The 24,593-nt window shown below is 36.9% G+C and overlaps 1 pseudogene; it reads left to right on the top strand.

The window, feature by feature from the left end:
- Positions 1–14,250: 14,250 nt before the first annotated feature.
- Positions 14,251–24,593, top strand: part of LOC127482838 (small ribosomal subunit protein uS10-like) — a 52,858-nt pseudogene continuing 42,515 nt past the window's right edge.

Genomic DNA, 24,593 nt, shown 5'->3' on the forward strand with positions numbered 1-24,593 from the left:
TCTATTTTGTATCATAGAAGCTCTCCCAATTCATGTTTTTCAAATAAAAGTCAATTAGATCTACATCTAAACTTATAATTTTGTCTTTGACATTTTCAAGGAAATCAAAAGTGATTTCTCTTTAAGCAGATATTAATGTACTTGTTACATGATAGAGGCAATGAATACATGTTATAGTCTTGGATCAAATAATGTGGAGAGGTTGATATCTTAAGATATATCTCAGATGCATTCAGCATAAGTAAGTATTTCCATTAAAACTTGACTAGAATTTGCACATGAATATTTCCCCTTTTTGGTCTGCTATTTTAAAATCCCAAGTTACAAGAAAATGGAAGACTATGAAGAAACTCTATTAAATAGAAAGTATAAAGGGTTTTTTTTTATTGCTCTTTAGGCACAGATTATTAATGCTGCAATGACACTAAAGAGTATTAAATGCAAATTTGCAAGGCTCTAAAGAGCTTTATTAAGATAAGCAACATTTTATTGAGTCATTCAGTCGTTATTTTAATGAAAATCAGGCTAAATAAATCTCAATGGACTCCACCGCAGATGTTGTATCATGTATCCTGGGGAATAAGTAACTGAACTTGGCAGAGTGTAGAGAGAGGAACCTGGAAGGGGAAGCAGATAAGTGGAGAGGTGGAATGCAGGGCTGCAACACTTCCTCCATTTCACTTACTGTAGTGCGATGTAGTGTCAGACAAGCCAATTCCTGTCTTTGGTAGTAAAAGATGAGCTTCTTTCTCAGTCAATGACAAATGTTTCTTATCTTTGTTAAATGAAGAAATGCTGTCAATAAATATGTATATTTTTGAAATTCAAAAGAAAGGCAAGAAAAATTTTTAAAAAGCTAAGAATGGAAGAAAAGGAGGAATTAAATCAGTGGGAAGATAGGAAATTAGAAAATTAACAAGGGGGTTGTGGGGGAGGAAGAAGGCTAGGATGGAGTCTACGAGGGAGGGAAAATAATTACTGAAGAGGTGGTAGAAACACCAGTGAGCCAGGCTGGAGTCTCTGGCTCTGGTTTTGACCTTGAACAAATGACATATCATTTCTAAATATCAGCTTTTCCATCTTTCACTTGGGATTGTCAGTCTATAGATGTGTCTCTACATGTGAATGCACATTTTAAGTGGGAAAAGTCTTCGCTGGTTATTTCTGACCCCACACATTGTACAAAAATTAGTGTTTCTGGCTCTTGCCGACCAATGCTAATAGTGCCTCAGGGATTATAATAATAATCACAATACCACCTTGCTGTCATTGTTAAAGATCTTAAATGTCAAGATTTGTGAAGTGTTTGACAATCATAAATTATGCATATTAAATTTAGGAGAAATTTGTAAGATTATCTGCCCAATACTTTCAAGTATAGATATTACTGTCTTTTGTGAAAAATGAGAGTATTAGCCTGATTTCCAGGTTGGAAATATTTTGATGAGTGAATGAATGCTAAAACGAATGAACATATGAATATATAAGTACATAATATGTCAAATGATTTCATGAACTTTAGTTTAATACAACAGTAATACGGAAGCACATTTTCAACTTTAAGATTGAAAACTAAAATAATAAAATAAAGTGAAGAGAGTAGTATTGACATGTTCCAAGAATGAAACACATTTCCTGACTCTGAATACAGCAGTTTTTGCAATATTTTTTGAGTAGACATAAATGATGGAATGAGACATGTAGGTAAATGGTCTCCTGGGTATCTCATCTCCATGTGAAACAGCCATAGGAGTTACCACTCAAAATGATAAGCCATCATTTCTCATAATACATACGAGGATACAACATTGTATTAAATTCCCAGGCAAATATTGCTAAACTACACCTCACAGTACTCGAGTACACTTATGCTATCATTAGCAATGTAGGAAAATGGCCGTTTCTCTGTGTTACTTCCCTTTGTCCCCCCCACCCCATAAAAAGCATAATATACTTTTATCAAAGTATTTCTCATGCTTTCCATGTAAGAAGGAACAAAAGGCTTTATTTGAAATTATTTGATACATTTCATGCATGGTTAAAAGATACTTTCATTTTCTATTCTACAAATTATCTATTCACATATTTGTCAATATTATGTTAAGAATGATGCTGGCTCTGTAGCCTAGTGATTAAAGCCACAACCTGTGGTTCCAGCATCCCATATGGGTGCTGGTTCCAGTCTTGGCAGCTCCACTTCCAAACCAGCTACCCATTAATGTGCCTAAGAAAGCAGCTGAGGATGGTCAAAGCGTTTGGGCCCCTATACCCATGTGAGAGATCCAGAAGAAGCTCCTGGCACTGGCTTCTGATTTGCAACCTCCGGGAGTTGCAGCCATTTGGGCAGTAAACCAGTGGAAGATCTCTCTCTGTCTTTCCTTCTCCCTCCCTCTCCATGCCTCTCCCTCCTTTTCCCTCCTTGTCTCACTCTATCTTTCAAATAAATAAATAAATAAATCATTTTTAAAGTATGTATTCTTACTGATATAAAAATTCTCTTTATATATAAAATAAATTATAACTCTTTTTTTCTTATTTTGATTGCAAATATTTGTCCCAATTGCTTGTTGGTCTTTTACTTTTGTGATACTTTTTGTCAGGGATTTTTTTTGTTGTTGTTTCAAGGTAGTCTTTTTTATTTTTCGAGGTTTTTGTTTTGCTTTATCTTAAAAATGTTCCTTATGCTTTTATTTAAATAAACATTCTCTGATACACTTTCTTGTAGTTTAAAGATAGTTTAGTATGACATAATTTGTCAACTTGAAACTATTTATGCAAAAATTAAGATATATTTTTTTCCTTTCCCCAGTGGCTTCCAGTTGTTCCAAAACCATCAGCTGAATAGTTAACTCTTCCTTTCTTGGTCTCTTTGAAATGACTAGATTATTGTTGTCCTCAGTGGTCTATGTTCCTTTTTCTGTGGTTCCATCTTTTAAAGTAATTGTGCATGTCAAAATGTCTTTCCTTTTAACCATCAAAATTCATGTACAAAAGACAAAAATATCCATTTAAACTTTCATTTGCATATAATAATCTTGTTCCCCTTCCCTCTGGAAGTTTTAATTTAAGAATTGCATTTAATATTTTTATTTGTTACCTGCCTACCTACTCAATTAAAACAATTTCACATGTTAATTATATAATCTTCCATATGGGTAAAATAAGGAGGTGACCAAAATTTAATCTCACAAATCGTATGGTTTATTGCTATACAAAGACATTTTGTCCTTAGGTTCCTAGTGGTTAAAGATTAGGAAAATAATAGGAACAAATCTCAGAGGGAATGCACTGGATAGACATGGTGCATTAATCACATAGTGAATGAATTTCAAAATTTAAAGTCTAGTTGTTCAATGAGAGTAAAAGCAGGACTTTGTGGGAAGTTAAGCCTATTTAAAAGTTGGAGTCTGTGTCATACACGGCCAGCCTTTGAAGACGGCATTCAAAACAGTAGACATCCATGATGACCCACAATGTCCCTTGATGCTAGATTGCAGTGTTGTGCTGACCAGCACACTTTAAAGATAAACACTAAGGCAAAACGTGTGGGCTTGTAACTATCTGAGTTATTGGTCTTCAGAGAAGCAGCTATCAGAATGTAGCCTGTCAGAGGCAAAGCTCTCAAAGGGTCTCACAATCTCATATGTTCATATGTATTTTGAAGCCCGGGAGTAGAGATTAGCAATTCATGTATGAGGTCTGATAAGATGTGGTATTATATTCTCAGGGGAGGGGGAGTTAACTTCCAGTTTTCAGAGATGAGTTAGGATAAAATCAGATTCTCAAGAGGAGTGGCGAGCACATGCCAAGCTCCTGTCACAGAAAACATGTCACTCGTGTAGTAAACCATGTGTTCGGAATCATTTCAGAGCTATATAACATATGCTAAGATAAGATTTGCTTGAGAGGCATCAATCATTCCTTTTTCTAAAATCAAAAGTATAACTACCAATATTAAACAAAATATGAAATGATAAGGACATTTTTATCACTGTTGGATTAATAAAAAACAGTAGAAAAGAGCTAAAGTTTTGATGAAAATAAAAATCTTAGAGCTCTGCTGCTTCATAGTTGCGTGAATTTAGTGAAATTATTTAATCTTTGAGTCTTTATTTTATCATTTAGAAAATGTAACTAGTATCATACAGTTCGTAGAATCCTTTGAATGTTAAAGCTAACACTTTACACAATACTGAAAACTTATTATCACATATTATGACAACTTACTAATTTAATTTAATAATATACACACACACATAACCTCACATAAATATAGCTGCTGTTGAATCATTAGTTCTAAGATCATCCCAGTTCTCTCTCTTTCTGATAATAATTCTTTGATTCTGCTAGATGACAAGACTTTGGATGAGGGCATACTCTGAAAGGGGAGTGAGTTACATGTCTTTCTGAGGCTTCTTGTTCCTTATAAGAAATTCAAGCATATTTTTTAAAAACCTGGCATAGAAATTTTGAGACAGATGTTTACTCATTTCTCTAATATTACAAAGTGTCACAGAGAAGTGAAAATCTAAGTTTCAAAGCCAGCTCTGACATGGATTACTAATTTAGCCTTGGATGAAATTCTTCAAAATGAAAATTTGAGTAATAATGTTAACCTGGAGAAACCGCTTTTGAGTACAATTTTAGAGATATTTATTAGCCATACATATATTTCGCTTTGATCCATTAGTCACAGACTTCTTGGATGTTTCTTTAAAACTGAGACAATAGGTCAGTATGAATGAGTCATTCTTGGCTTAACGTGATCATATGCACATTATTAAGGATACATTTGAGAGATTTAGAAAGTATATTTGTCAGTATAGGCTATTATAACAAATTATTATAGACTAGATGGCTTAAATAATCAGCATTTATTTCTTCCAGTTCTAGCATCGGGGAAGTCCAAGACCAACGAGCCCACAGACATATATGTGGAGATCTTGCTGGTTTGTAAATGGCCATCTTCTTATTATTTCATCACATCTGGGTGTCTCTTCTCATGAGAGCATTAATCCCATCACAAGGACTCCATCTTCACAACCTAATTTCCTCCCAATGGCCCCCTATCTATATATAATTATATTGGCAATTAGGGTTACAACATATGGATTTTAAGGGAACACAAATATACAGTACAGGGCAGAAATGGAATAGTTGATGTTAAATATATATTTTCTTATTTTTCCTCTGCAGGTTCATTTGGAAGGGATACTTTGTTTAGTGGATGGATGTATTTGTGGGTAAATTTATATTCATGAGTTTCATATTAGGTCATGAACCCAAAATGATGTGTTATAAGTTTGAGACTAAATCCAAGAGACCATTTTTTTCTATTTATATTTTCATGGCATTTCTATAAGCACTGATGATGGAAACACAGTTTTTGTTGCTGTTAAAGTAAATTCAGAGAAATCAGATTATAGCTGATGTAATTTAGATGTTTGGAGGTGGGGGATTTTCTGATAGCAAAATCTCATATATGTAGCTCCCAAAATGGAAAGCCTCTTTCAAGAGGATGACCTGTTTCGAGGAATTTATTTTTCAGTGTGGGGATGTTGACACCGACTTTAAAACTTATTATTATTTTTTTTTGATTGGAGATGACTTAGATTTTGTACTTAGCCTTAGCTAAGAGTAAGTCTTAAGGGACGAAAGCACCTTTTATTTCTGTACTTCACTGCCTTTATATGAAATTGGCTTCAACACTCATGCATTGCTTCATTTTCTATTTGTTAATGGTTAATATGTAAATGGAACCATAGTAGGCACATTAATACTTCATTCACTGATACTCTATCCTATCCAAATTATCATTCATCTGCTCATGTTATAGAAGAGAATCTGAGTCTTGGGTAGAATAAGTAAATTACCTCAAGTCATGCGGTTCATAGAGGGCAAGTCCAACTATCTATATCTAACTATATAGCTCATGCTTCTAATTTTATTAAATTTTTGTTTTTATATTTATTTGAAAAGCACAAAGACAGGGAAAGAGGGAAAGAAAGAGAGATCGTATCTTCTTTTAAACCCCAAATGCCCAGAATGACCAGGGCTGAGTGGAACCCAAAGTCAGGAGCTAGAATTCAATCCAGTTCTTCTGCACTGGAGGCAGAATCCCAACTACAGGGGCCATCCCGGTTGCCTGCCAGGATCCACAATAGCAGTGAGTTGGAATCAGGAGCAGATGGAACCTAGACACTCTGATGTTGCACATGGACATCTTTTCTTTTCTTTCTTTTTTCTTTTCTTTCTTTTTTTTTTTTTTTGACAGGCAGAGTGGACAGTGAGACAGAGAGACAGAGAGAAAGGTCTTCCTTTGCCGTTGGTTCACCCTCCAATGGCCACCACGGCTGGCATGCTGTGGCCAGCGCACCGCGCTGATCCAATGGCAGGAGCCAGGTACTTATCCTGGTCTCCCATGGGTGCAGGGCCCAAGTACTTGGGCCATCCTCCACTGCACTCCCTGGCCACAGCAGAGAGCTGGCGTGGAAGAGGGGCAACCTGGACAGAATCCGGCGCCCCGACCGGGACTAGAACCTGGTGTGCCGGCGCCGCAAGGTGGAGGATTAGCCTAGTGAGCAGCGGCGCGGGCCGCACATGGACATCTTAATCCGCATTTTAACTGCTAGACTAAATGCTGCTCACTCCTGAAGTCAGTGGTTTTAAGCACTAACTTTTAAGGGCTAATTAGCATAATGATTGTGTATTTTATATATGTTACCAGCTCCATAAATTAATAACTTGCTTGGTGATGTATCCAACCCTGCTTCCGTTTTTCCTTTTTTCTTTATAAAAGATTTATTTATTTATTTTAAAGTTATAATTACAGAAGAGACAGAGGAGAGGCATAGAGACAGAGATCTTCCATCCTCTGGTTCACTGCCCAGGTGGACACAATGGCCAGGGCTATGCCAAACTGAAGCCAGGAGCCAGGAGCTTCCTCTGGTTCTTCCATATGGGTGTAGGGGCCCAAGCACTTAGGCTATCCTCTGCTACTTTCCCAGGCCATAGCAGGGAGCTGGATGAGAAGTGGAAGAGTTGGGACTTGAACCTGTGTCCATATGGGTAGGGGGCGCTGCAGACTGGGGCTTAATTTGCTGCTCCACAGTGCCAGTCCCCCCAACCTTGCTTTCAAAAAATTGCATTGGTCTGTAGATAATATTAACATACAATGAAAATTTGTCAAAATGTTAAAAATAGTTTTAATATCAATGTGTGTCAGTTGATCTCTTCTTTATATTTTTGTGCTTTACTTGAAATATTTTAAATAAAATGACTAGCTTGTAAAACAATTGTAAATCCATGTTAATGAGAAGATAAATATATAAGTATACTACCTGTGACTTCAGTGACATAAAAGGGAATGGATAAAGCTGAATATAAGTAGAGTTTTTGTATGCCTATTAAGCAGTATGTTTATTTAAGCAATTTAGCAATTTAAAATATATTGCTGTTGCTGCAGAATATTATATGTAATCTCCATGGTAGCTCCAAAGAAAATATCTGTAAAGTATATATAAAAGGAAGAGAGAATGAAATAAAAAAATAAATTAAGCAACAAGGAAAGCATGAATGGAAGAAAAGTAGGGAGGAAATTCTTATGTACAAAAACAGACAGCAAAATGACAGTGTGAGTCCTTCCCTGAAATAATTTGTTTAAATGTAAAGGGGTTAAACTCTCCAATAAAAGGTATAAATTGGCAGAATACATTTAAATAAGCATAATAAAACTATATGCCATCTTAAAAAAAAGATTTATTTATTTGAGAGGCAGAGTTACAGAGAGAGGAAGAAACAAAAATCTTTCATCTGCTGGTTAACTCCTCAAATGGCTGTGATGACCCAAGTTGGGCCAATCTGAAGCTTCCCGGAGCTTCCTCTGGGTCTCCCACAAGGGTGCAGGGACTCAAGCACTTGGGTCATCCTCTGCTGCTTTCCCAGGTGCCTTGGAAGAGAGCTGGATAGGCAGTGGAGCATCCAGAACTCAAACTGGTGCCTGCACTGCAGGCAGCAGCTTAAGCCACCACACCACAGAACTAGCCTCAATCATTGCCTGCTTCTTTGTGGTTTCTCAACTTTCTGGTTCCACAGCACAGAGCAGATGTCTAAATATTTGTCAAATTCCATTTACAATAGAAAATCCCTAAGCTCTGATTAGGACAGAATGAGGGTTGACATTTTAGTTTCTGACTTCTATAAAAAAAAAAAAAAAGTCATTGAAAAAGCCAGCTGATATTTCATGAACCCTGTAATAAAGGGTAAACCTGCAATCATCATTTTGGGGCACTAATTACCTTTCTCAACTTGAACATCAAATAAAAGTGCAACTAAGAATGGAAGGATAGGAACTTTGTGTTCTTGTCAAATTGGGGTTAAGGGTGGAGGAAACATAACTGCTATGGTGTTACTATAAGTTGAATGTTGAGTGGCAACCAAAGGCCTGTGCATTAAAGGCTTGTCCCCAGGAAGGTGTTGCTAAGAGAAAGTGGAAGCTGTAGAAGATGGGCCTAATGAGACGTTCCTAGGACTCTGGGGACATTTCCCAAAAAGCAAATCTCTCTCTCTCTTCTTTTTTTTTTTTTTTTTTTCGACAGGCAGAGTGAACAGTGAGAGAGAGACAGAGAGAAAGGTCTTCCTTTGCTATTGGTTCACCCTCCAATGGCTGCCGCGGCCGGCGCGCTGCAGCCTGTGAACCGCGCTGATCTGAAGCCAGGAGCCAGGTGCTTCTCCTGGTCTCCCATGGGGTGCAGGGCCCAAGCACTTGGGCCATCCTCCACTGCACTCCCGGGCCACAGCAGAGAGCTGGCCTGGAAGAGGGGCAACCGGGACAGAATCTGGCGCCCCAACCAGGACTAGAACCCTGTGTGCTGGTACCGCAAATGGAGGATTAGACTATTGAGCTGTGGCACTGGCCTAAGCAAATCTCTTAAGAGGGTTCTTATAAAAGATTGAGAATGGGTTCTTTCCATCTCTTTCTGCTCCTGGCTTGCCATCTGAGCCTTCTTCCACCATCTACCATGGGAAACTTTCCAAGGTCTGAATCATACATTTTGGACTTTGAACCCAAAAAACTGAGCTAAATAAGCCTTTTCTCTTTACAATGATAATTGTTTTAAGTATTTCCTTGTAGTAATGAAAAACTCACTAATACAATAATGAATTTTTTGGTAATTTTTTAAAGATTTATTTATTTATTTGAAAATCAGAGTTACACAGAGAAGGAGAGGCAGAAAGAGAGAGCCATTCCATCCACTGGTTCACTCCCCAGTTGGCTGTAACAGCTAGAGCTGCATTGATCTGAAGCCAGGAGCCAGAAGCTTCTTCCCAGTCTCCCACGCGGGTGCAGGGGACAAAGACTTGGGCCATCTTCTACTGCTTTCCAGGGCCATAGCACAGAACTGGATAAGAAGTGGAGTAACTGGGATGGGAACCGGCGCCCATATGGGATGCTGTTACTGCAGGCAGTAGCTTTACTGGCTACGCCACAGTGCAGGCCCCTTTTGGTCAATTTTATACAGAATCCATCAAACTTGTTTCAACATGAAGACTGCAAATTTGGATTGGATATTCATATTTCTTCCCTTTTTAAATGTGTCATGAAAATAATTTATGATTGGTAAAACTGAGTCAAAAATCATGCCACACAATTAAAGAATCAAGTCTAAACACATGATATGCAATTTTCAAAGCAGCTTCTACCTTCTTTCATAAAGATAATAATTTATTTTCATTTTTATCTGAATTATTTGAGAAGCAAAGAAAGAGAAATAAAGATAAATAAACACAAAGAAAGAGAGATAAACAGAGAGACATTTTCCATCTAGTGGTTTACTCCCCAGATGCCAACAACAGCCAGGGATGGGCCAGTAAAGAGCCCAGAACTCAAACTGGGTCTCCCGTGTGGGTGACAGGGAGCCTCCCAGGGTGCACATTTTCTAGAAGCCAGAGTTAGAAGCAGAAGAGTCAGGACTTAAATCGGGCACTTACTTAGTTACGGGACACAGACGACTCCAGTAACATCTTTAACCACTGCACTTTAACCACACCAGTTTCTGACTTCTGTGTTTGATACAGTTCCATATTTTGTCAGTTTTTAAGAGATATTATGAGGAAATGCTTTTCAGCTCTCTCCTATATTCTTCACTATCCATGCCCATACATCATCTTTTCTTCAAGTTTTCATGAGGAGTTCTCACATGTAACTCCATTTGGAAACATATGTTCTCAGTACACTTATTTTTATCACTTAAGAGGCAAAAGAATGAGCTAGAAATATAATTCTAAATATATCCATTTCATGTTTTAGATAATCTCCACACACTTTATTGGAATTATTTTGCTAATTGGCTCTCTCCTAGTCTCTACTCATCTATTTCCTACTTTCTAAATTCTTAAATTGAAGACATTTTAAAAATTCTACCCTATTCTTATCAGGTGTGTTGACTTGATTCTTATGGAACAGAAAAGAAATAAAATAGGAATTATCAGAAGAGAACTCCCTTAGCCTCCTGTCACCATAGTTATAAGTGTAGATGATCCTTCCCTTCATCTTTCTTTCTAATTTCCTTTCAGAAATACCATTTTCCTCTGGAAGTACAGACAGAAAATTTCTATTCTCAGAAAGTAAATAAGAAATGAATTAAACAAAATAAAAATACTTTCCTGAACATCACATTTCCCTCTGGCTAACATTTCCTTCTCCCCAGAAACAGCTGGACTAGCATGTTGGAAGAGCACATGCTCACTACACCAGTGACAGTCTTTTCAATCTTTAACATATCTGACTCTAAATAGCATCTAATCCTGTTGGTCTCCCTTTTCTGTGGCTTCCAAAAAACATCCTCTGTGACTTTTATAAGTCCACATTTTCTAGATTTACTCACATCCTTCTTGCTATTTTCAGAATTTTGTCCTAAATATTGTTTGAATTCTTGTGCTTTGATATCTGGGACATTTTGCTGACACAAAGGAAATCACCCCTCCAAAGGCTGCCCAATTCTTGCTAGTATAGGGCTCACTGAGAAATACAGCATTTATAAGCAAACTGTCCCAGAACACATGCCTATGTTCACTTCTACCATTGTATTGTTATACTTCAGAGCACCATTCCTCTGCCCTAATTACCTAGACAAATTGTCAAACCAGACAAAATGAGAGAGGCCCTAAAATTGGATCCAAGTGAAATTATTCAAACTAGACAAGCCAAAACTTGTTTACCCTCCCTGTCACTTTCTTGCCCATAACTTCTTTCTACCTGACCAAACCTGGTGTTCCCCTCGCGGTCATGCACAGGGTGATGTGCCCCCTCCCCTTAGGAACTGTGAGTAACAGATTGTCTTTTTATTGATAATTATCTACTGATCTATTAGTCTCACCATACCTGAACAATAGTAAAGCCTACATTTTAGAACTCTCATTGGAAGATATATTTCTCTATTCATTTCTAAATTAGTGTTGAATAGCTCCCTAATGAGTATCCCTTTAATTGTTGGAAATAAAGCTATTCATCATAAAATTCAAGCATTGGACTAACAGTACTGCTAAGCACAGTGCTTGGGGGCTACTAAATATCCTGCAAAACAAAGCTGATATTGCAGAGGAGGAAAGATTTCCCTTAGCTCTGCATAATTTCAAGTGTCTTGCCTGCTACATTAAGTGGTATAGATTTCAAAAATTATTTAATCGTATATTCCCTTTGGTTCACATCTACATGTATTCTATATTTTTCCTAGTTTTTCAGGAAGAAAATTACCCTGGAACTTGAGAAAAATTATTGTCTAATTCAAACTCACACTTACCTTTATCCCTGCCAACACATCTCTGAAGAGCTCCAGACCCTTTACTAATCTCTCTCACCTTTGTATCTATCCCAAGTATATCATCCTTCAAAGAAAACTCGGTGCTTTGCTGAAAAGATTCACTTTCTCACACACATGTCCCTCTTAGAGTGTTCTCAATGGTTATGATCAAGAATCAGAAACGTTGGTGCCAGTATGTACTCAAAAGTACATACTATATAAATCATATTATATACATATATACATATTATATAATTCCATTTTCTGTTGCTATAACAAAATCCCTGAAGCTGAGTACTTATAAAAGAAAGATTTCTTTAGCTCAGCGTTTTGGAGGTCCAAGAGCATATTGCAAACATCACAGTAGTAAGAGCATATGTGAGCAAGAGTGACTTCATAGTGAGGCAGGAATCTAGAACAGAGATAGTGGCAATGTGTTTCCTTTTATAAGAACCCTTTTGTAAGAACTAACCAGAGTCTCACAAAACCTGTATCAATTTCTTCCCAGTGAGCTCATGAATTTCCACCAAGCCCCACATCTTAAAGCATTCAATACCTTTTAATAGTGGTGACACAATCAAATCACAAGAGCTTCCAAACTTGGAAATGATCCTGTTTCCCTTGACAGATGGCAACTGCTAAGCAAAAGGCTCGTCCCACCACACTGCACTAAGTATCTCCTTGATCTCTATACCTCCAACCTGACCTCCCTCCCCCACTCCCTTCCTTCTCCCTTCCTCTTTTCCCTCCTCTCCTCTTCTCTCCTCTTCCCTTCTCTCAATACCCCTACTTTCCCTTGCCTTCCATTCCTCTCTCTTCTTCCCTTCCTTTCCTTACCTTCTTTCTTTTTTCTTGCTTCCATTCCCTTCTCTCTCTACCCATTTCCTAATTTCAAATAACTCTTGCAATCACAGAGCAAAAAACAAATAAGTCACAACTTTTTTTTTTCTTTTGTCCTATATCTATTTGCAGTAAAAATATCTTTTCTACCTACAGAGAAGCTCCTCAGGAAATGGAATGGCCAGGTCATTACTTTCTCATTGTACATTTATACCTAAATTCAGCCCTTGCAACTTCACTGATAATGTCATCATTGTCATCTTACACACCAAATAAGGGTGACCTTCAAACCTTATTCCTCAAGATCGAATTTCTTGCTTCATTAAAAGTTTCTAAAGTTTCATATTTCTTATTTATAAAAAGTTTATTTGTATTAGGCATAACATGGAATTCAATTGTTTAATTCTTATTACCCTGAACTCCAAAATCCTGTTCTTATCCGTCTATCTCTTATATTGAAACCATGCCAAAGACAAGTTGTTTTCATATACCATTCCCATCATGCCTGTAAGTTTTGTCAGGTAATTTCTAATTTTTGACGTGCTCTTTTCTTTTTTCTTGTCCACCTGATGTATTCTCCATCATTTTTCAATTTTAGCTTCAGCTGAAATATTACCTATGATGACTTTCTTGACTGTTCTAAACAGACTTGTAGTGAACTGTTAATGGTCCAGTAAGCATGCATCTATTCCATTATAGCTGGTAGTATTGTGTAATGGGAATAATGCATACCTTGAGAGTCAAATGAAGTTAACTCAAAGCCCAAATAATGAATACTACTAACACTGTGGCCCTTTGAAAATCCTGCTGCAGTTTAAAAAGAAAGTAAAGTATCATAGGCCTCTTTCTCCCTGATCCTCCATACTAGGTACAACTATAAACACCAGAAGTAATGAGAAAGTTAAGAAAAAGAACTTTGAAAAACAAAGTTAAGAATTCTAGGGTAGGAGCCACAGCACAGCAGCAGAACAAAGCAACCCAGGTCCTGTCTTCCCCCATCACCAACTTTGAAATATGGAGCCCTTGTAGGGCTGCATTCCTCAATCCTCTGCCAGAATTGCCAGGAGTGCCTGCAATAATAACACAAAGTGAGCCCAGCCATACCAGCTGGGTAAACTGACTGTAATCCAATCTGAAGACAAAAGCAACCAGGAAGAAGTAATACCTCCTTTGCTAGAACTGAGATTGCTCACTCCTCCTTTAAAGACACACACACACACACACACACACACACATGGGGATACATAAAGTGTCTGGAGGAACTGGAACTGAGAAAAGTACTTTGCCATTATACGAAGCCTGCAATTTCTTAACATAATGGACAAAATATCAAATCAATAACCGGGAAAGTCAGAATTTAATGAGAAAATATAATCAAGCAATGCCAACTCGGGGAAGAATCAGATGTTGCAATTATCTGGCAAGAACTTTAAAGCAATCAAAAAAGTGCTTCAATAGCAATTAAATTTTTTCTTCAATAAAAAAATATATAATCTTAAAGCAAACAGAGATAATGAAAAAGAATGCAGTGAACATTATAGAGCTAAAACACAATAACAAGAGGGAGCAAAAAGACTATCTTACTTGATGAGATCAGTTTGGAACGACGATGAAAGGGAATGTAATTCAAGAATTTGAGGATAGATCAATGATTGATCGAATTGTTCCAGTACACTTATTATCAGAGTTCAAAATTGAGAGGAGAAAACAGTATAAATCAAAGTCTAAAAATTATAAATGTTCTAAGTCTTTGAAGAAATAATGATTGCAAGTCACTGATTAAGTGAACTTTATAAATAATAGAAAAAGTTTCTTTTTGAGTGACCCAAGGAAAAGAATGAAAGACAAGGCACAGACTGGGAGAAAATATACTTTCCAGTCATATTTTCAACAACAAAAAAAAACACTACCTACAATGTATAAAGAAGTATATAAACTATAAAGCAATATAAATCCAATTTAAAATGCACAAAATTCATGAACATGAGTTCTACTGAAGATAATATACAACCAATAAGTTCACAAAAAAGTGGTCAACATCATTAGACACTAGAAAATGCAATTAAAACCACAAGAAGATATTGCTACATTTATCATACTAGTTACAATTAAGAAGAAAATAAAAAGAGGGCAAGCCTGGTAATGCAGCTATTTAAGGTGCTGTTTGGGAAGAGCCAATCCCATATTCCAGTGTCTGCTTTGAATGTTGGCTATTCCACGCTCCTGTTTCCTTCATGGTAATGAGCCTGGCAAGGCAGCAGCTGATGGCCCAAGTAGTTGGATTCCTACTACACAGGTTGGAGACCTGGATGAGGTTCCTGGCTTCTGTCTTTGTTCTGGTCTAGCCCTGGCTATTGCAGGCACTTGGAGAGTGAACCAGAGGGTAGAAGATTCTCTCCCTTTTTCTCCCCCTGCCACCCACCTGCCCTTTCTCCCTTTTAAATAAATAAATAAATAATCTTTGTTAAAATAAAAAAGCAATGAAGATGCTAAAATCTTGTGAGAGTGCAGAAAAACAGACTCATTCACTGGTCTGTAGGGATGTAAAACATGCAGCTTTCTGGAAAATAATCTACTGCATGGAAATCTTAGCATACAATTACCCAGTGATCTTGCAAGTCCACTCTTGCAATTGTACAGCAGAGAAATGAAATTTAGCCGTGGAACACAAAATGTCCTTAGCAGTTTCACCCTAATGTCCTCCAACAGGTGGCTGGTGAAGTAAATTACAGAACTCTTCTGCCACAGAATCAACCCAAAGAAAATAAACACAAAACAACCTACAGGGAATAAACTGCTGATTCACATAGCAACCAGAATTTATTGCAAGAGAATTATGCTGAGGAATAAAATGCCAACAGTTCATATGCAACATTCTTTAAGTGACAAATGTACACAGAACAGAAAGAGATTAAAGGTTTCTATGGTTAGGGATAAAATTGTGTATGGAGGGTGTGGCTATAAAAGGATAGCATGTGGGAGCCTGTGAGGATGGCTCTATTATGCATTTTCAGTATTTTGGTCATTAAATGAATCTACAGTTACAGTAAAATTGCAGAAACACACACACACACACACACACATCCACACACAAAAGGGTACTTGTGAAACTGGTGAATCTGATAAGGCAACAGAGGTTATCAATACTCATTCCCCAGTTGTGATAGTGTCCCAGGCATAATTATCTTTCACACAAAAATGTTGAATTTTAAAATGTCACAAATTATATTGTGTAGGAACATTTCCTCTCTCCACAAGAAATAAATATAGTTTCCTGCAGGTTTTCAATATGGAATCCCATAGCAACTTTTCGCTCACAAGCTGCTTCCCCATATCATGGGAATAAAGTCCTGTCCAAGTCTGCTTCAAAAACTGGTTTTCAGAAATATCCTATGTCATCTGGTTGCCATAATACACCATATTTCCCATCCTCATCCTCCTCCAAATATAACTCCCACACCACTCTTCTTGTCAAGGAAAGTGTGAGGACAGAATAATTTTATCAAGAGAATGTAGGAATTACTAACACTTTTGATTTTCCCTGCGGCAACTCTGCTACTATGTTATTTAATTTATTTACCGTATTTGATACACCATGAGAGTACATGTAAGCATGTTCAGGCCAAAAAGAAATCCCAAATTTCCTATATCTCTGTAACGTATCATGGATACTATTTATTTGCTTGTATATTTTGCTTTTCGTATGAGATACTTGTGAGAACAATGACTATGCCTCCTTTAAGAAAACAAGGATACCAACTTTTAATGAGAAATTTACTTTCAATTTTCTAGGGCTTATAAAAAAGTAATAAAGAAAGCATATTGTTTAGATCTTGAATTTTTAATCTGTATGTCCTTGAAAAATATATGTCCTGATGAAAGCCTTTCACTTTTTGCTTTAGTCATTGTTAGAGCTTGATGCATATTTATACAAAGTGCAACTTAATCATTAACACATTTCTGTCTCTCATCATAGCCTTGCTATACCACTACACAAAAGGACTCCTATAATAATTTAGAGGTGTTACAACTTGGGGGATATAATTTAAGTGAAAAGTATAGATATTAACCATAAAACCCATTTATTTGTTCAAGAATGTCGTATTTACATTTACTTTCTAGCACATTTCATGAGTGATAGTAACTGACTAGCAAATCCAATAGGTCACCAGGATTCTTATGTGCTATCAACTGAATAATTTTTGTCTTCCTCAAGTTCACAAATTAAAATCCTAATTGCCAAAGAAATGATATTGAGACAAAGGGTCTTAAAGACAAAATAAATCGCCAGTGCCGCAGCTCACTAGGCTAATCCTCCACCTTCCGGCGCCAGCACACAGGGTTCTAGTCCCGGTTGGGGCACCGGATTCTGTCCCGGTTGCCCCTCTTCCAGACCAGCTCTCTGCTGTTGCCAGGGAGTGCAGTGGAGGATGGCCCAAGTGCTTGGGCCCTGCACCCGCATGGGAGACCAGGAGAAGCACCTGGCTCCTGCCTTCAGATTGGTGCGGCGCTGGCCGTGTCGGCCATTGGAGGGTGAACCAACGGCAAAGGAAGACCTTTCTCTCTGTCTCTCTCTCTCACTGTCCACTCTGCCTGTCAAAAAATAAAAAATAAAAAAAAAATTAAAAAAAGAGAAAATAAATCATTGGAGTGGACACCACTCTTAGAGGCCTTATAAAAAGAACACAGCTAGTGCTCTGGCGCGCTCTCTCTCTCTCTCTCTCTCTTTTGGTCTTGTGAGGATACAACAAGAAGACAGTTTGTCTGCTATCCAAGAAGTAGGCCTTTACTAGACACCACATCTGCTAGCACCTTGAACTTCTAAACCTCTAAGAGTGGGAAAACTGTTCTTTTTAATATGTATATTTTAGAGTATCATGTTATAGCAGTTAAATGAGAGATTATGCATTATGTCATTAAAATTTAGAGTTATTATTTGTAGCAGCATGTATCTTAGAGTGTAGAATTACAGCTAAGGGATTTCTTATTATGGAGTAGAAATTATAGTTTTAAAATTTGCATCACAACTCTATCTCTCCCTCTTTCTCTGTAATTCTGACTTTTTTTTTTAAAAAAAGTATGTATTTACTTGAGAGTTAGAGTTACAGAGAGAGGGATTGGTTCACTCCCCAAATCAACAGCCAGAGCTGTGCTGATCTAAAGCCAGGAGCAGGAGCTTCTTCCGGGTCACCCATGTGGGTGCAGGGGCCCACACACTAGGGCCGTCTTCTACTGCTATCCTAGGCCAAAGCAGAGAGCTGGAGAAGAAGAGGAACAGCCTGGATAGGAACCAATAGCCTTCTGGGATGCTGGCACCTCTGGCAGAGATTTATTCCACAGCACTGGCCCCATCATTCCAACTTTCAAATAAACAACTTTGTAAAAAAATGTGTCCATCACCAGAAATTTTAAATTGAAGGAGAAAAGCTAGAGTAGAAAAATAAAATCAATTTTTTTAGAAATGATCTGATCACTAATATAATTTCAAAAAATAAATATTAGTAAATTGATTCATTAAATTGAAACACTAAAAATAAAAGATAAAGCCCTGACCTATAGTTATTTCATGAAGAAAATAGCAGGGATTAATTGATAAAATAATTGAAAGAGATTAGTCAGAAAAATTTTTTAAATTAGTAGAAAAACAAAACAAATTCAGATCTTGGTTTGGTAGTTACTGGGAAATAGTCTTTGTGTTACAAGAAAAGCAAAATATATCATGTGAAGAATAATAAAGCAAGAGGACGTATGGGGAAAACTTGCCTATTCAACAATGAAAGCTTAACTTAAATAATCCTCACTTGTGACACAGAAAAATAAATATATGCTTTTACACCTTACTTTAACTAAATATGGAGTAATGAACAGATTCACCAAATGGTGGTAAAACAGCAGGTGGTTTCCATCTTACCATGGACATTTGCATATATCAAAAAGGCCTTATTAAATAGAATCAGACTTTAGGTACTTATAGAACATGTGGTTATTCATAGTGTAACTCTAGGAACACTCTCTGAATTCAATCATTATAATTTTACTAAAAAATAGGACTCTGTTGATTTAAATAAAATGTTTACCTCATGACAGATTTCCAGAGGAAATAAGAAAATATATATGTTAAAACAAAAAGCATGAAATCTTTAGAACTTCATCATTATAAATGTACTGACTGGACAGGCATTGTGGCACAGCTGATTATGCGGCTGCTTGGATGTCTGCATCCCATACCAGAATTCTGGATCTAATGCAAGTAGTTCTTCTATTCTAGGTTCCTCACAATGCATCCTGGGAGACAACAGATGACAGATGAAATGCTTGGGCTTCTGCCACCTACATCAGAGACCTGGATGGAGTTCTGGCTCCTGGCTTTGACCTGGCTCGTTCCTGTCTGCTGCAGGCATCTTTCAAGTATGTGAAAATAAATAAACAGATTTTTAAGTGCAAATTACAAATGTACTATCCACAAAGTTATAGTACACTAAACACGTTTCTTGGAAGCTTGTAGAATTTTTTAAAATAAATATCTGGGGAGTAAAGGAGACTTTGATAGAATACCTGGGACTTTAGTGAATACATGGAACAAATGTGAACCAATATTAATGTGAGATAGATCAAATTAAAGCAAAAAAGAACAGACTACACCAATCACTGTTGGATTTAAAAAAAATTAAAAGCAGATTATGTTATTATTCATTATACTCACATTAATCAAATAAAAATCATCATTAGATATGCTTGCAGGCTGAAGTCTGTTTTGGAATACTGAGGGGCTTTCATGTTATTTCAATAGTTGGCAGTGAAACAAACAAAAATGGTGTATAAATGAGAAAGTAACAGATCAGGGGAGTGTTTGGAATCCAGGGAGGATGTGGACGTTGTAGCAAGACCTGAGTAGGTCACAGAGGCTGATGCACACTCACTGAGCAGTCTGTGGAGACAAATTTATTTTTCATTACCATAAATGGCATTTGTTTAATTCTGTTTAGAGTTCTTTATCATTAAGCCTACACTGATTTTCCAAAAGGGGTTCAAAACCTAGCCTGTGCTGCTAATTGTCTTCCAGATTTTGGCATTCAGCCTGGAACTACATTGAAGGAGCTGATTCCTTCTTTCAATAATATTTACTGATGCCTTGTATGCCAGATCTGCTGCTGGTGTTTAGAAATATAATCATGAAAACAGAGCTTCTGCCCCTGACCAAACTTTGAGATGACTAGCAGAGACTTAACACTAATAAAATAGTCAATGAAACAGGAAAGTATGGCTGTGGTGAGTGAAATGAAAATATATATGTGTGTGTGTGTGTGTGTATATATATATATATATAGAGTACATTACAGCCAATTAAGAGGAAAACATGAATGCATGTTGGCTGTTGGAGTGTCTGAAAGGTTTGTTCAGAATGTGATATTTGACCTGAATTGTTGAAGACACCTATCATTCATACAGCAAAATGTGAGTAGAGGAAAGCTTCAGGAAAAAAAAAAAGTAACTTTATAATCAGTTTATTTTCTTTTAAAGATTTATTTAATTTATTTGAAAGACAGAGTCACACAGAGTGATAGAGACAGAAAGAGAGGTCTTCCATCTGCTGGTTCATTCCTTACATGGCCGCAATGGTTGGAGCTGTGCTGATCTGCATCCAGGAGCCAGAAGTTTCTTCCGGGTCTCCCACTTGGGTGCAGGGGCCCAAGCACTTGGGCCATCTTCTACTGCTTTCCCAGGCCATAGCAGAGAGCTGGATTGGAAGAGGAACAGCCGGGACTAGAACCGGCACCCATATGGGATACCAGCGCTTCAGGTCAGGGCTTTAACTCACTGCTCCACAGCGCTGGCCCCTATAATCAGTTTCCAAAGAAAAGACAGAAACTGCAAAGCAGTTTGAATGTAAGTTAATACAAAGAATAATTAACTGTAAACAAAGAGTGGATTAATGAAAGAGTGACTAGTCAGTAGTAAAAAGAACTGAAAATATAAGGAAAGAAGGAATCATGGGCAACCACTTCCTGTAGGACATAGATGGGGCACCCAAATTAGATTCCTACCTATCTCCTAGAGCTAAGGGTGACATTAAGTTAGAGAATGCACAGTTTATGTTGCATGACAGAGAAACAGCTGTGATATCACAAGATCTGTCCTCTAGGGTGTCAAGGAATGCTTTTGAATAGCAATTATCCCATAAGAAGAACTCCTCTACAAAACAATCTACGAATGCTACTAACTTAGCTGTTGGTTCTGGGCTTCTGAATTCTGTTCACTGCCAAACACACACTAAGATAATATGTGTTCTGTGATAATCAGCACTAGAGGAGTCATCCACACAACAGGTGAACCCTGGGGACGTCCTGTGTATAGGATCTTATCAAGAGGAGCATCTATGGCCAGGAAGAAAAATTTTTAGCATCTTGTACTGATACAATTTAATCCTGTGCCAATAGGCTAAGGAAAAAATACATAGTGGGCCCAGCTGTATTCCTGGAGCAGACAGTAAAGAAAAATTTGAATAAGCAGATGATGGAATTGATCATGCAGAGAACCAAAACAGGTAAAAGGACTAATTTGAAGACATCATACAAGTTTTAATAAATGTTACTTTCTTTATTAATTCAAATCTGAATGCAATTCAATATTTCATACTTTGTAGAGGAATTAACATGAACATTATAATTATGCAAGAATAAAGCTACATACCGTTTGAATTATATGACAATCTAACAAATCTTACTGAACAAGTTCTTTACAAAGTGAGGAAACTAGGATGTATCACCACTTTAAGATAATTTTTAATATTCAATGTATGGAAGTAATAACACTCTATCAGATTATAGCTTCTTAATGCTAGAACTGACACTACTAATAACAGTGTGTGATTATAACAAACATTTACCAGAGTATGAGTGTGATGTAAGTATTTCCCTGTAGTCTGCAATGTGCACTTTTGATAAAGCTTCTATTTCAGCATTGGCCAACAATAAATTTGAATCAAAGGTATTCTTTATAAGCACTACTATTCTCATCAATATAAAGTAAATAATCTAACCCAAAATGCGGACTCTCTGTGATTTAAGTAAAAGACATAGTCTATGTAACAGTATGACAGTTAATCTGACTTCTTGATTTTCAAACAATTATATTGACCAATTCCAAGTACTGTGAAGACTGTGATAATATACAAGATGTCATCTGTTTGCAAGCTTATTCTTAATGATAATTTAAAATCTATAATTATTAAGAGGACAAAGAATCTTAACAAAATTTTAATACACATTTCCTTGAAATCTCTTCATATGTACATGTAGAAAGTAATGAAGAAATATAGTTAGTATTAAAGTTGATACTTTATGTAAGTCATTTCCTTTAAAAGATTTAATTATTTTACTTGAAAGTCACAGTTACACAGAGAAAGAAGGAAAGACAGAGAAAGAAAGGTCTTCCTTTTGCTGGTTCACTCCCCAATTGGCTTCCACAGCTGGAGCTGTGCTGATCTGAAGCCAGGAGCCAGGAGCTTCTTCTGGGTCTCCCAGGTAGGTGCAGGAGCCCAAGGACTTGGGCCATCTTCTACTGCTTTCCCAGGCCATAGCAGAGAGCTGGGTCTGAAGAGGTATCCATATGGGATGCTAACACTACAGGTGGCAGCATTACCCGCTACGCCACAGCACCTGCCTCAACAAATCATTAATTTTTTTAAAGCTACATTCTGTACAGCTCTTGATTCAGTCATGGAATTCTCTCTCAAACCTCATTGTTTTCTGTTTTTCAAACGTCCCTGAAGAAGGTAACAAAGGATCAAAATAAGCACCACTTTCCATGAATTTCTGGCTCATAAAGTAGAGTTCTGAATAGCATGCAGAAAATACTTTCAATAAGTTTTATGTCTTAGATTGATCACATGAAAATATGCAAATCCTTATATGTTGACTCTTTCAAGGAGACAAAAATGAAAGGAGAAAGCTTTTCTGCATACCAGTAATCATTTTAATGCCAACTACCTTTCCCAAAATGGCTGCAAGGGATGCAGACTTAAGTGACTTAAAGTTTCTCTTTACTTTTCTGGTTTTATAAGAACTAATGTCATAATTGATTATGGGCTATTTAGAGATGATACAAAACATTTTCCCAACAATAGAGCTGTATCCAGACTATGTTTCAGATGCTTGTAGAGTTTTTAATGTTTTTGTACTTCAATTTATTCGTGTATTTTCTGTGAAATTTATTGTCTTACTAATTAAGACATTTGTCTGAAATTTCATTAAGAGAATCTATATACAAGAAATTGTGTGTAGCTCTTTCATATGCATGTACACAGAGCAATATATATATATACATTAAGTAATATTTTGGTTCATTTGTTAACTATATCCAAAACAGTGCCCACTTTGTTGGATGCTTTATACACAGAAGAAATCTATACACACAACATGAAACTTCAAGGTCAACAGTTACTTTTATTGCCTAGGCTTAGTAATAGAAATGTGGAAAGCCAAGGTGACAATGGAAGGGGGGAGAGAGAGAGAGAGAGAGAGAGAGAGAGAGAGAGATCTGCCATCCATGGTTGACTCTCCAAATGACCACAAAAACCAGGAACTCCATCTGAGTCTTCATGTGAGTGGCTTGAAGTCTGCATGTATTTGACCCTCCCCTGCTGCCTCCTAGGACCCTCAGCAATAAGCAAAATCAGAAGCAGAGTAGTTAGCACACAAAGTAGGAATCACCATCTGCTGCTTAACTGTACACACTCCAGATAATTTAATTTTCTTGAGTTAATTTAAAAAATCTTTAGAATAAGCTGTTATTTGGGTTGTGGCTTAATTAAGAAGTTGAAACCTGAGAATCAATAATACTGTATTCTAGAAATTAATAAATCAGGGTATTATGCATTTATAAACTTCAGAAGAAGTGGTAAGTGACAATGTTAGCATATGAAACTATCTTGAAAAGCCAGAGAAATAAGCCTAAGCTCACATGATAGAAATTGACTAGCTTTAATGTGAGGTTTTCAAATAAAAAATAAACAAAGATTTAATAGAGTAACTAAACAAATATAGGGGGAGATAAGTAGCATAGTATAAAAAACTTCCCACAGATCAACAGACAGGTTAAATTAATAATGAGTCATCACAAGTCACGCTGCCAAGAAAAGCTATTTTGGGCTTGCTAACACTGATAGACATATACATTGAGAAAAGGGATAGAAACACAGAACAGCAAAGTGCTAGTATGCTGCCGGCCATTTGGTTGAATTTCAGTATGTTCAGTCCAAAGCACCAGAATTTTAGAGATATTGACAAAGTGGAAGACACTCAAGGCTGAGGACATCATCATCGTGAAGGGAATTGACAGCAGGACAGATGAAGCCTCCTTAAAGGAACTGTGGATATTGAATCTGTAGAAGAGAAGACTCAAGGGGAAATTGAGAGCTCTTCTTAAATAGACCAAGAGCTTTCGTGTGCGAGAGGCACATGATTTGTTGATTTGTTCCTTAAGGCAGTGCAGTTTCAAACTGGAATGAAAAAGTGGAAACTCCAGGGAGCATGACTTTAGCTAAATATAAAGAGGAATTTTCTGCTACTCACAGAAGTCCAAAGATATCTCAGACTGACTCTGGAGAGGCAAAACCTCAGGCTGTTATATTTTCTGCATCACTGCAAGTGTTCAGGCACAGCCAAGACCAGCATATTTCGGGAAAGTTGTTAGGGAAAACTGAACTAGTGGCCCCTAAAGATCCGCATCCATTGCCACCCAAGAGTCTATACAAAATACACTTTAATTCTTCTGAACAGTAAAGTAGAGCATTCATTCTGTTAACTACATTTATTTAGTAGTGATAGCTCTATATTTTTCTTCTCTCTAGTCTTAATTTCTAACAGCAAAATATTTTTAATTTTCCAAAATATATAAGAAAATATTTTGAAATTGTATAAAAAATAAAAATATGGGCACCGGGTTCTAGTC

The sequence above is a fragment of the Oryctolagus cuniculus genome, chromosome 4 (genome assembly GCF_964237555.1).
Source record: "Oryctolagus cuniculus chromosome 4, mOryCun1.1, whole genome shotgun sequence".
NCBI lineage: Eukaryota > Metazoa > Chordata > Mammalia > Lagomorpha > Leporidae > Oryctolagus > Oryctolagus cuniculus.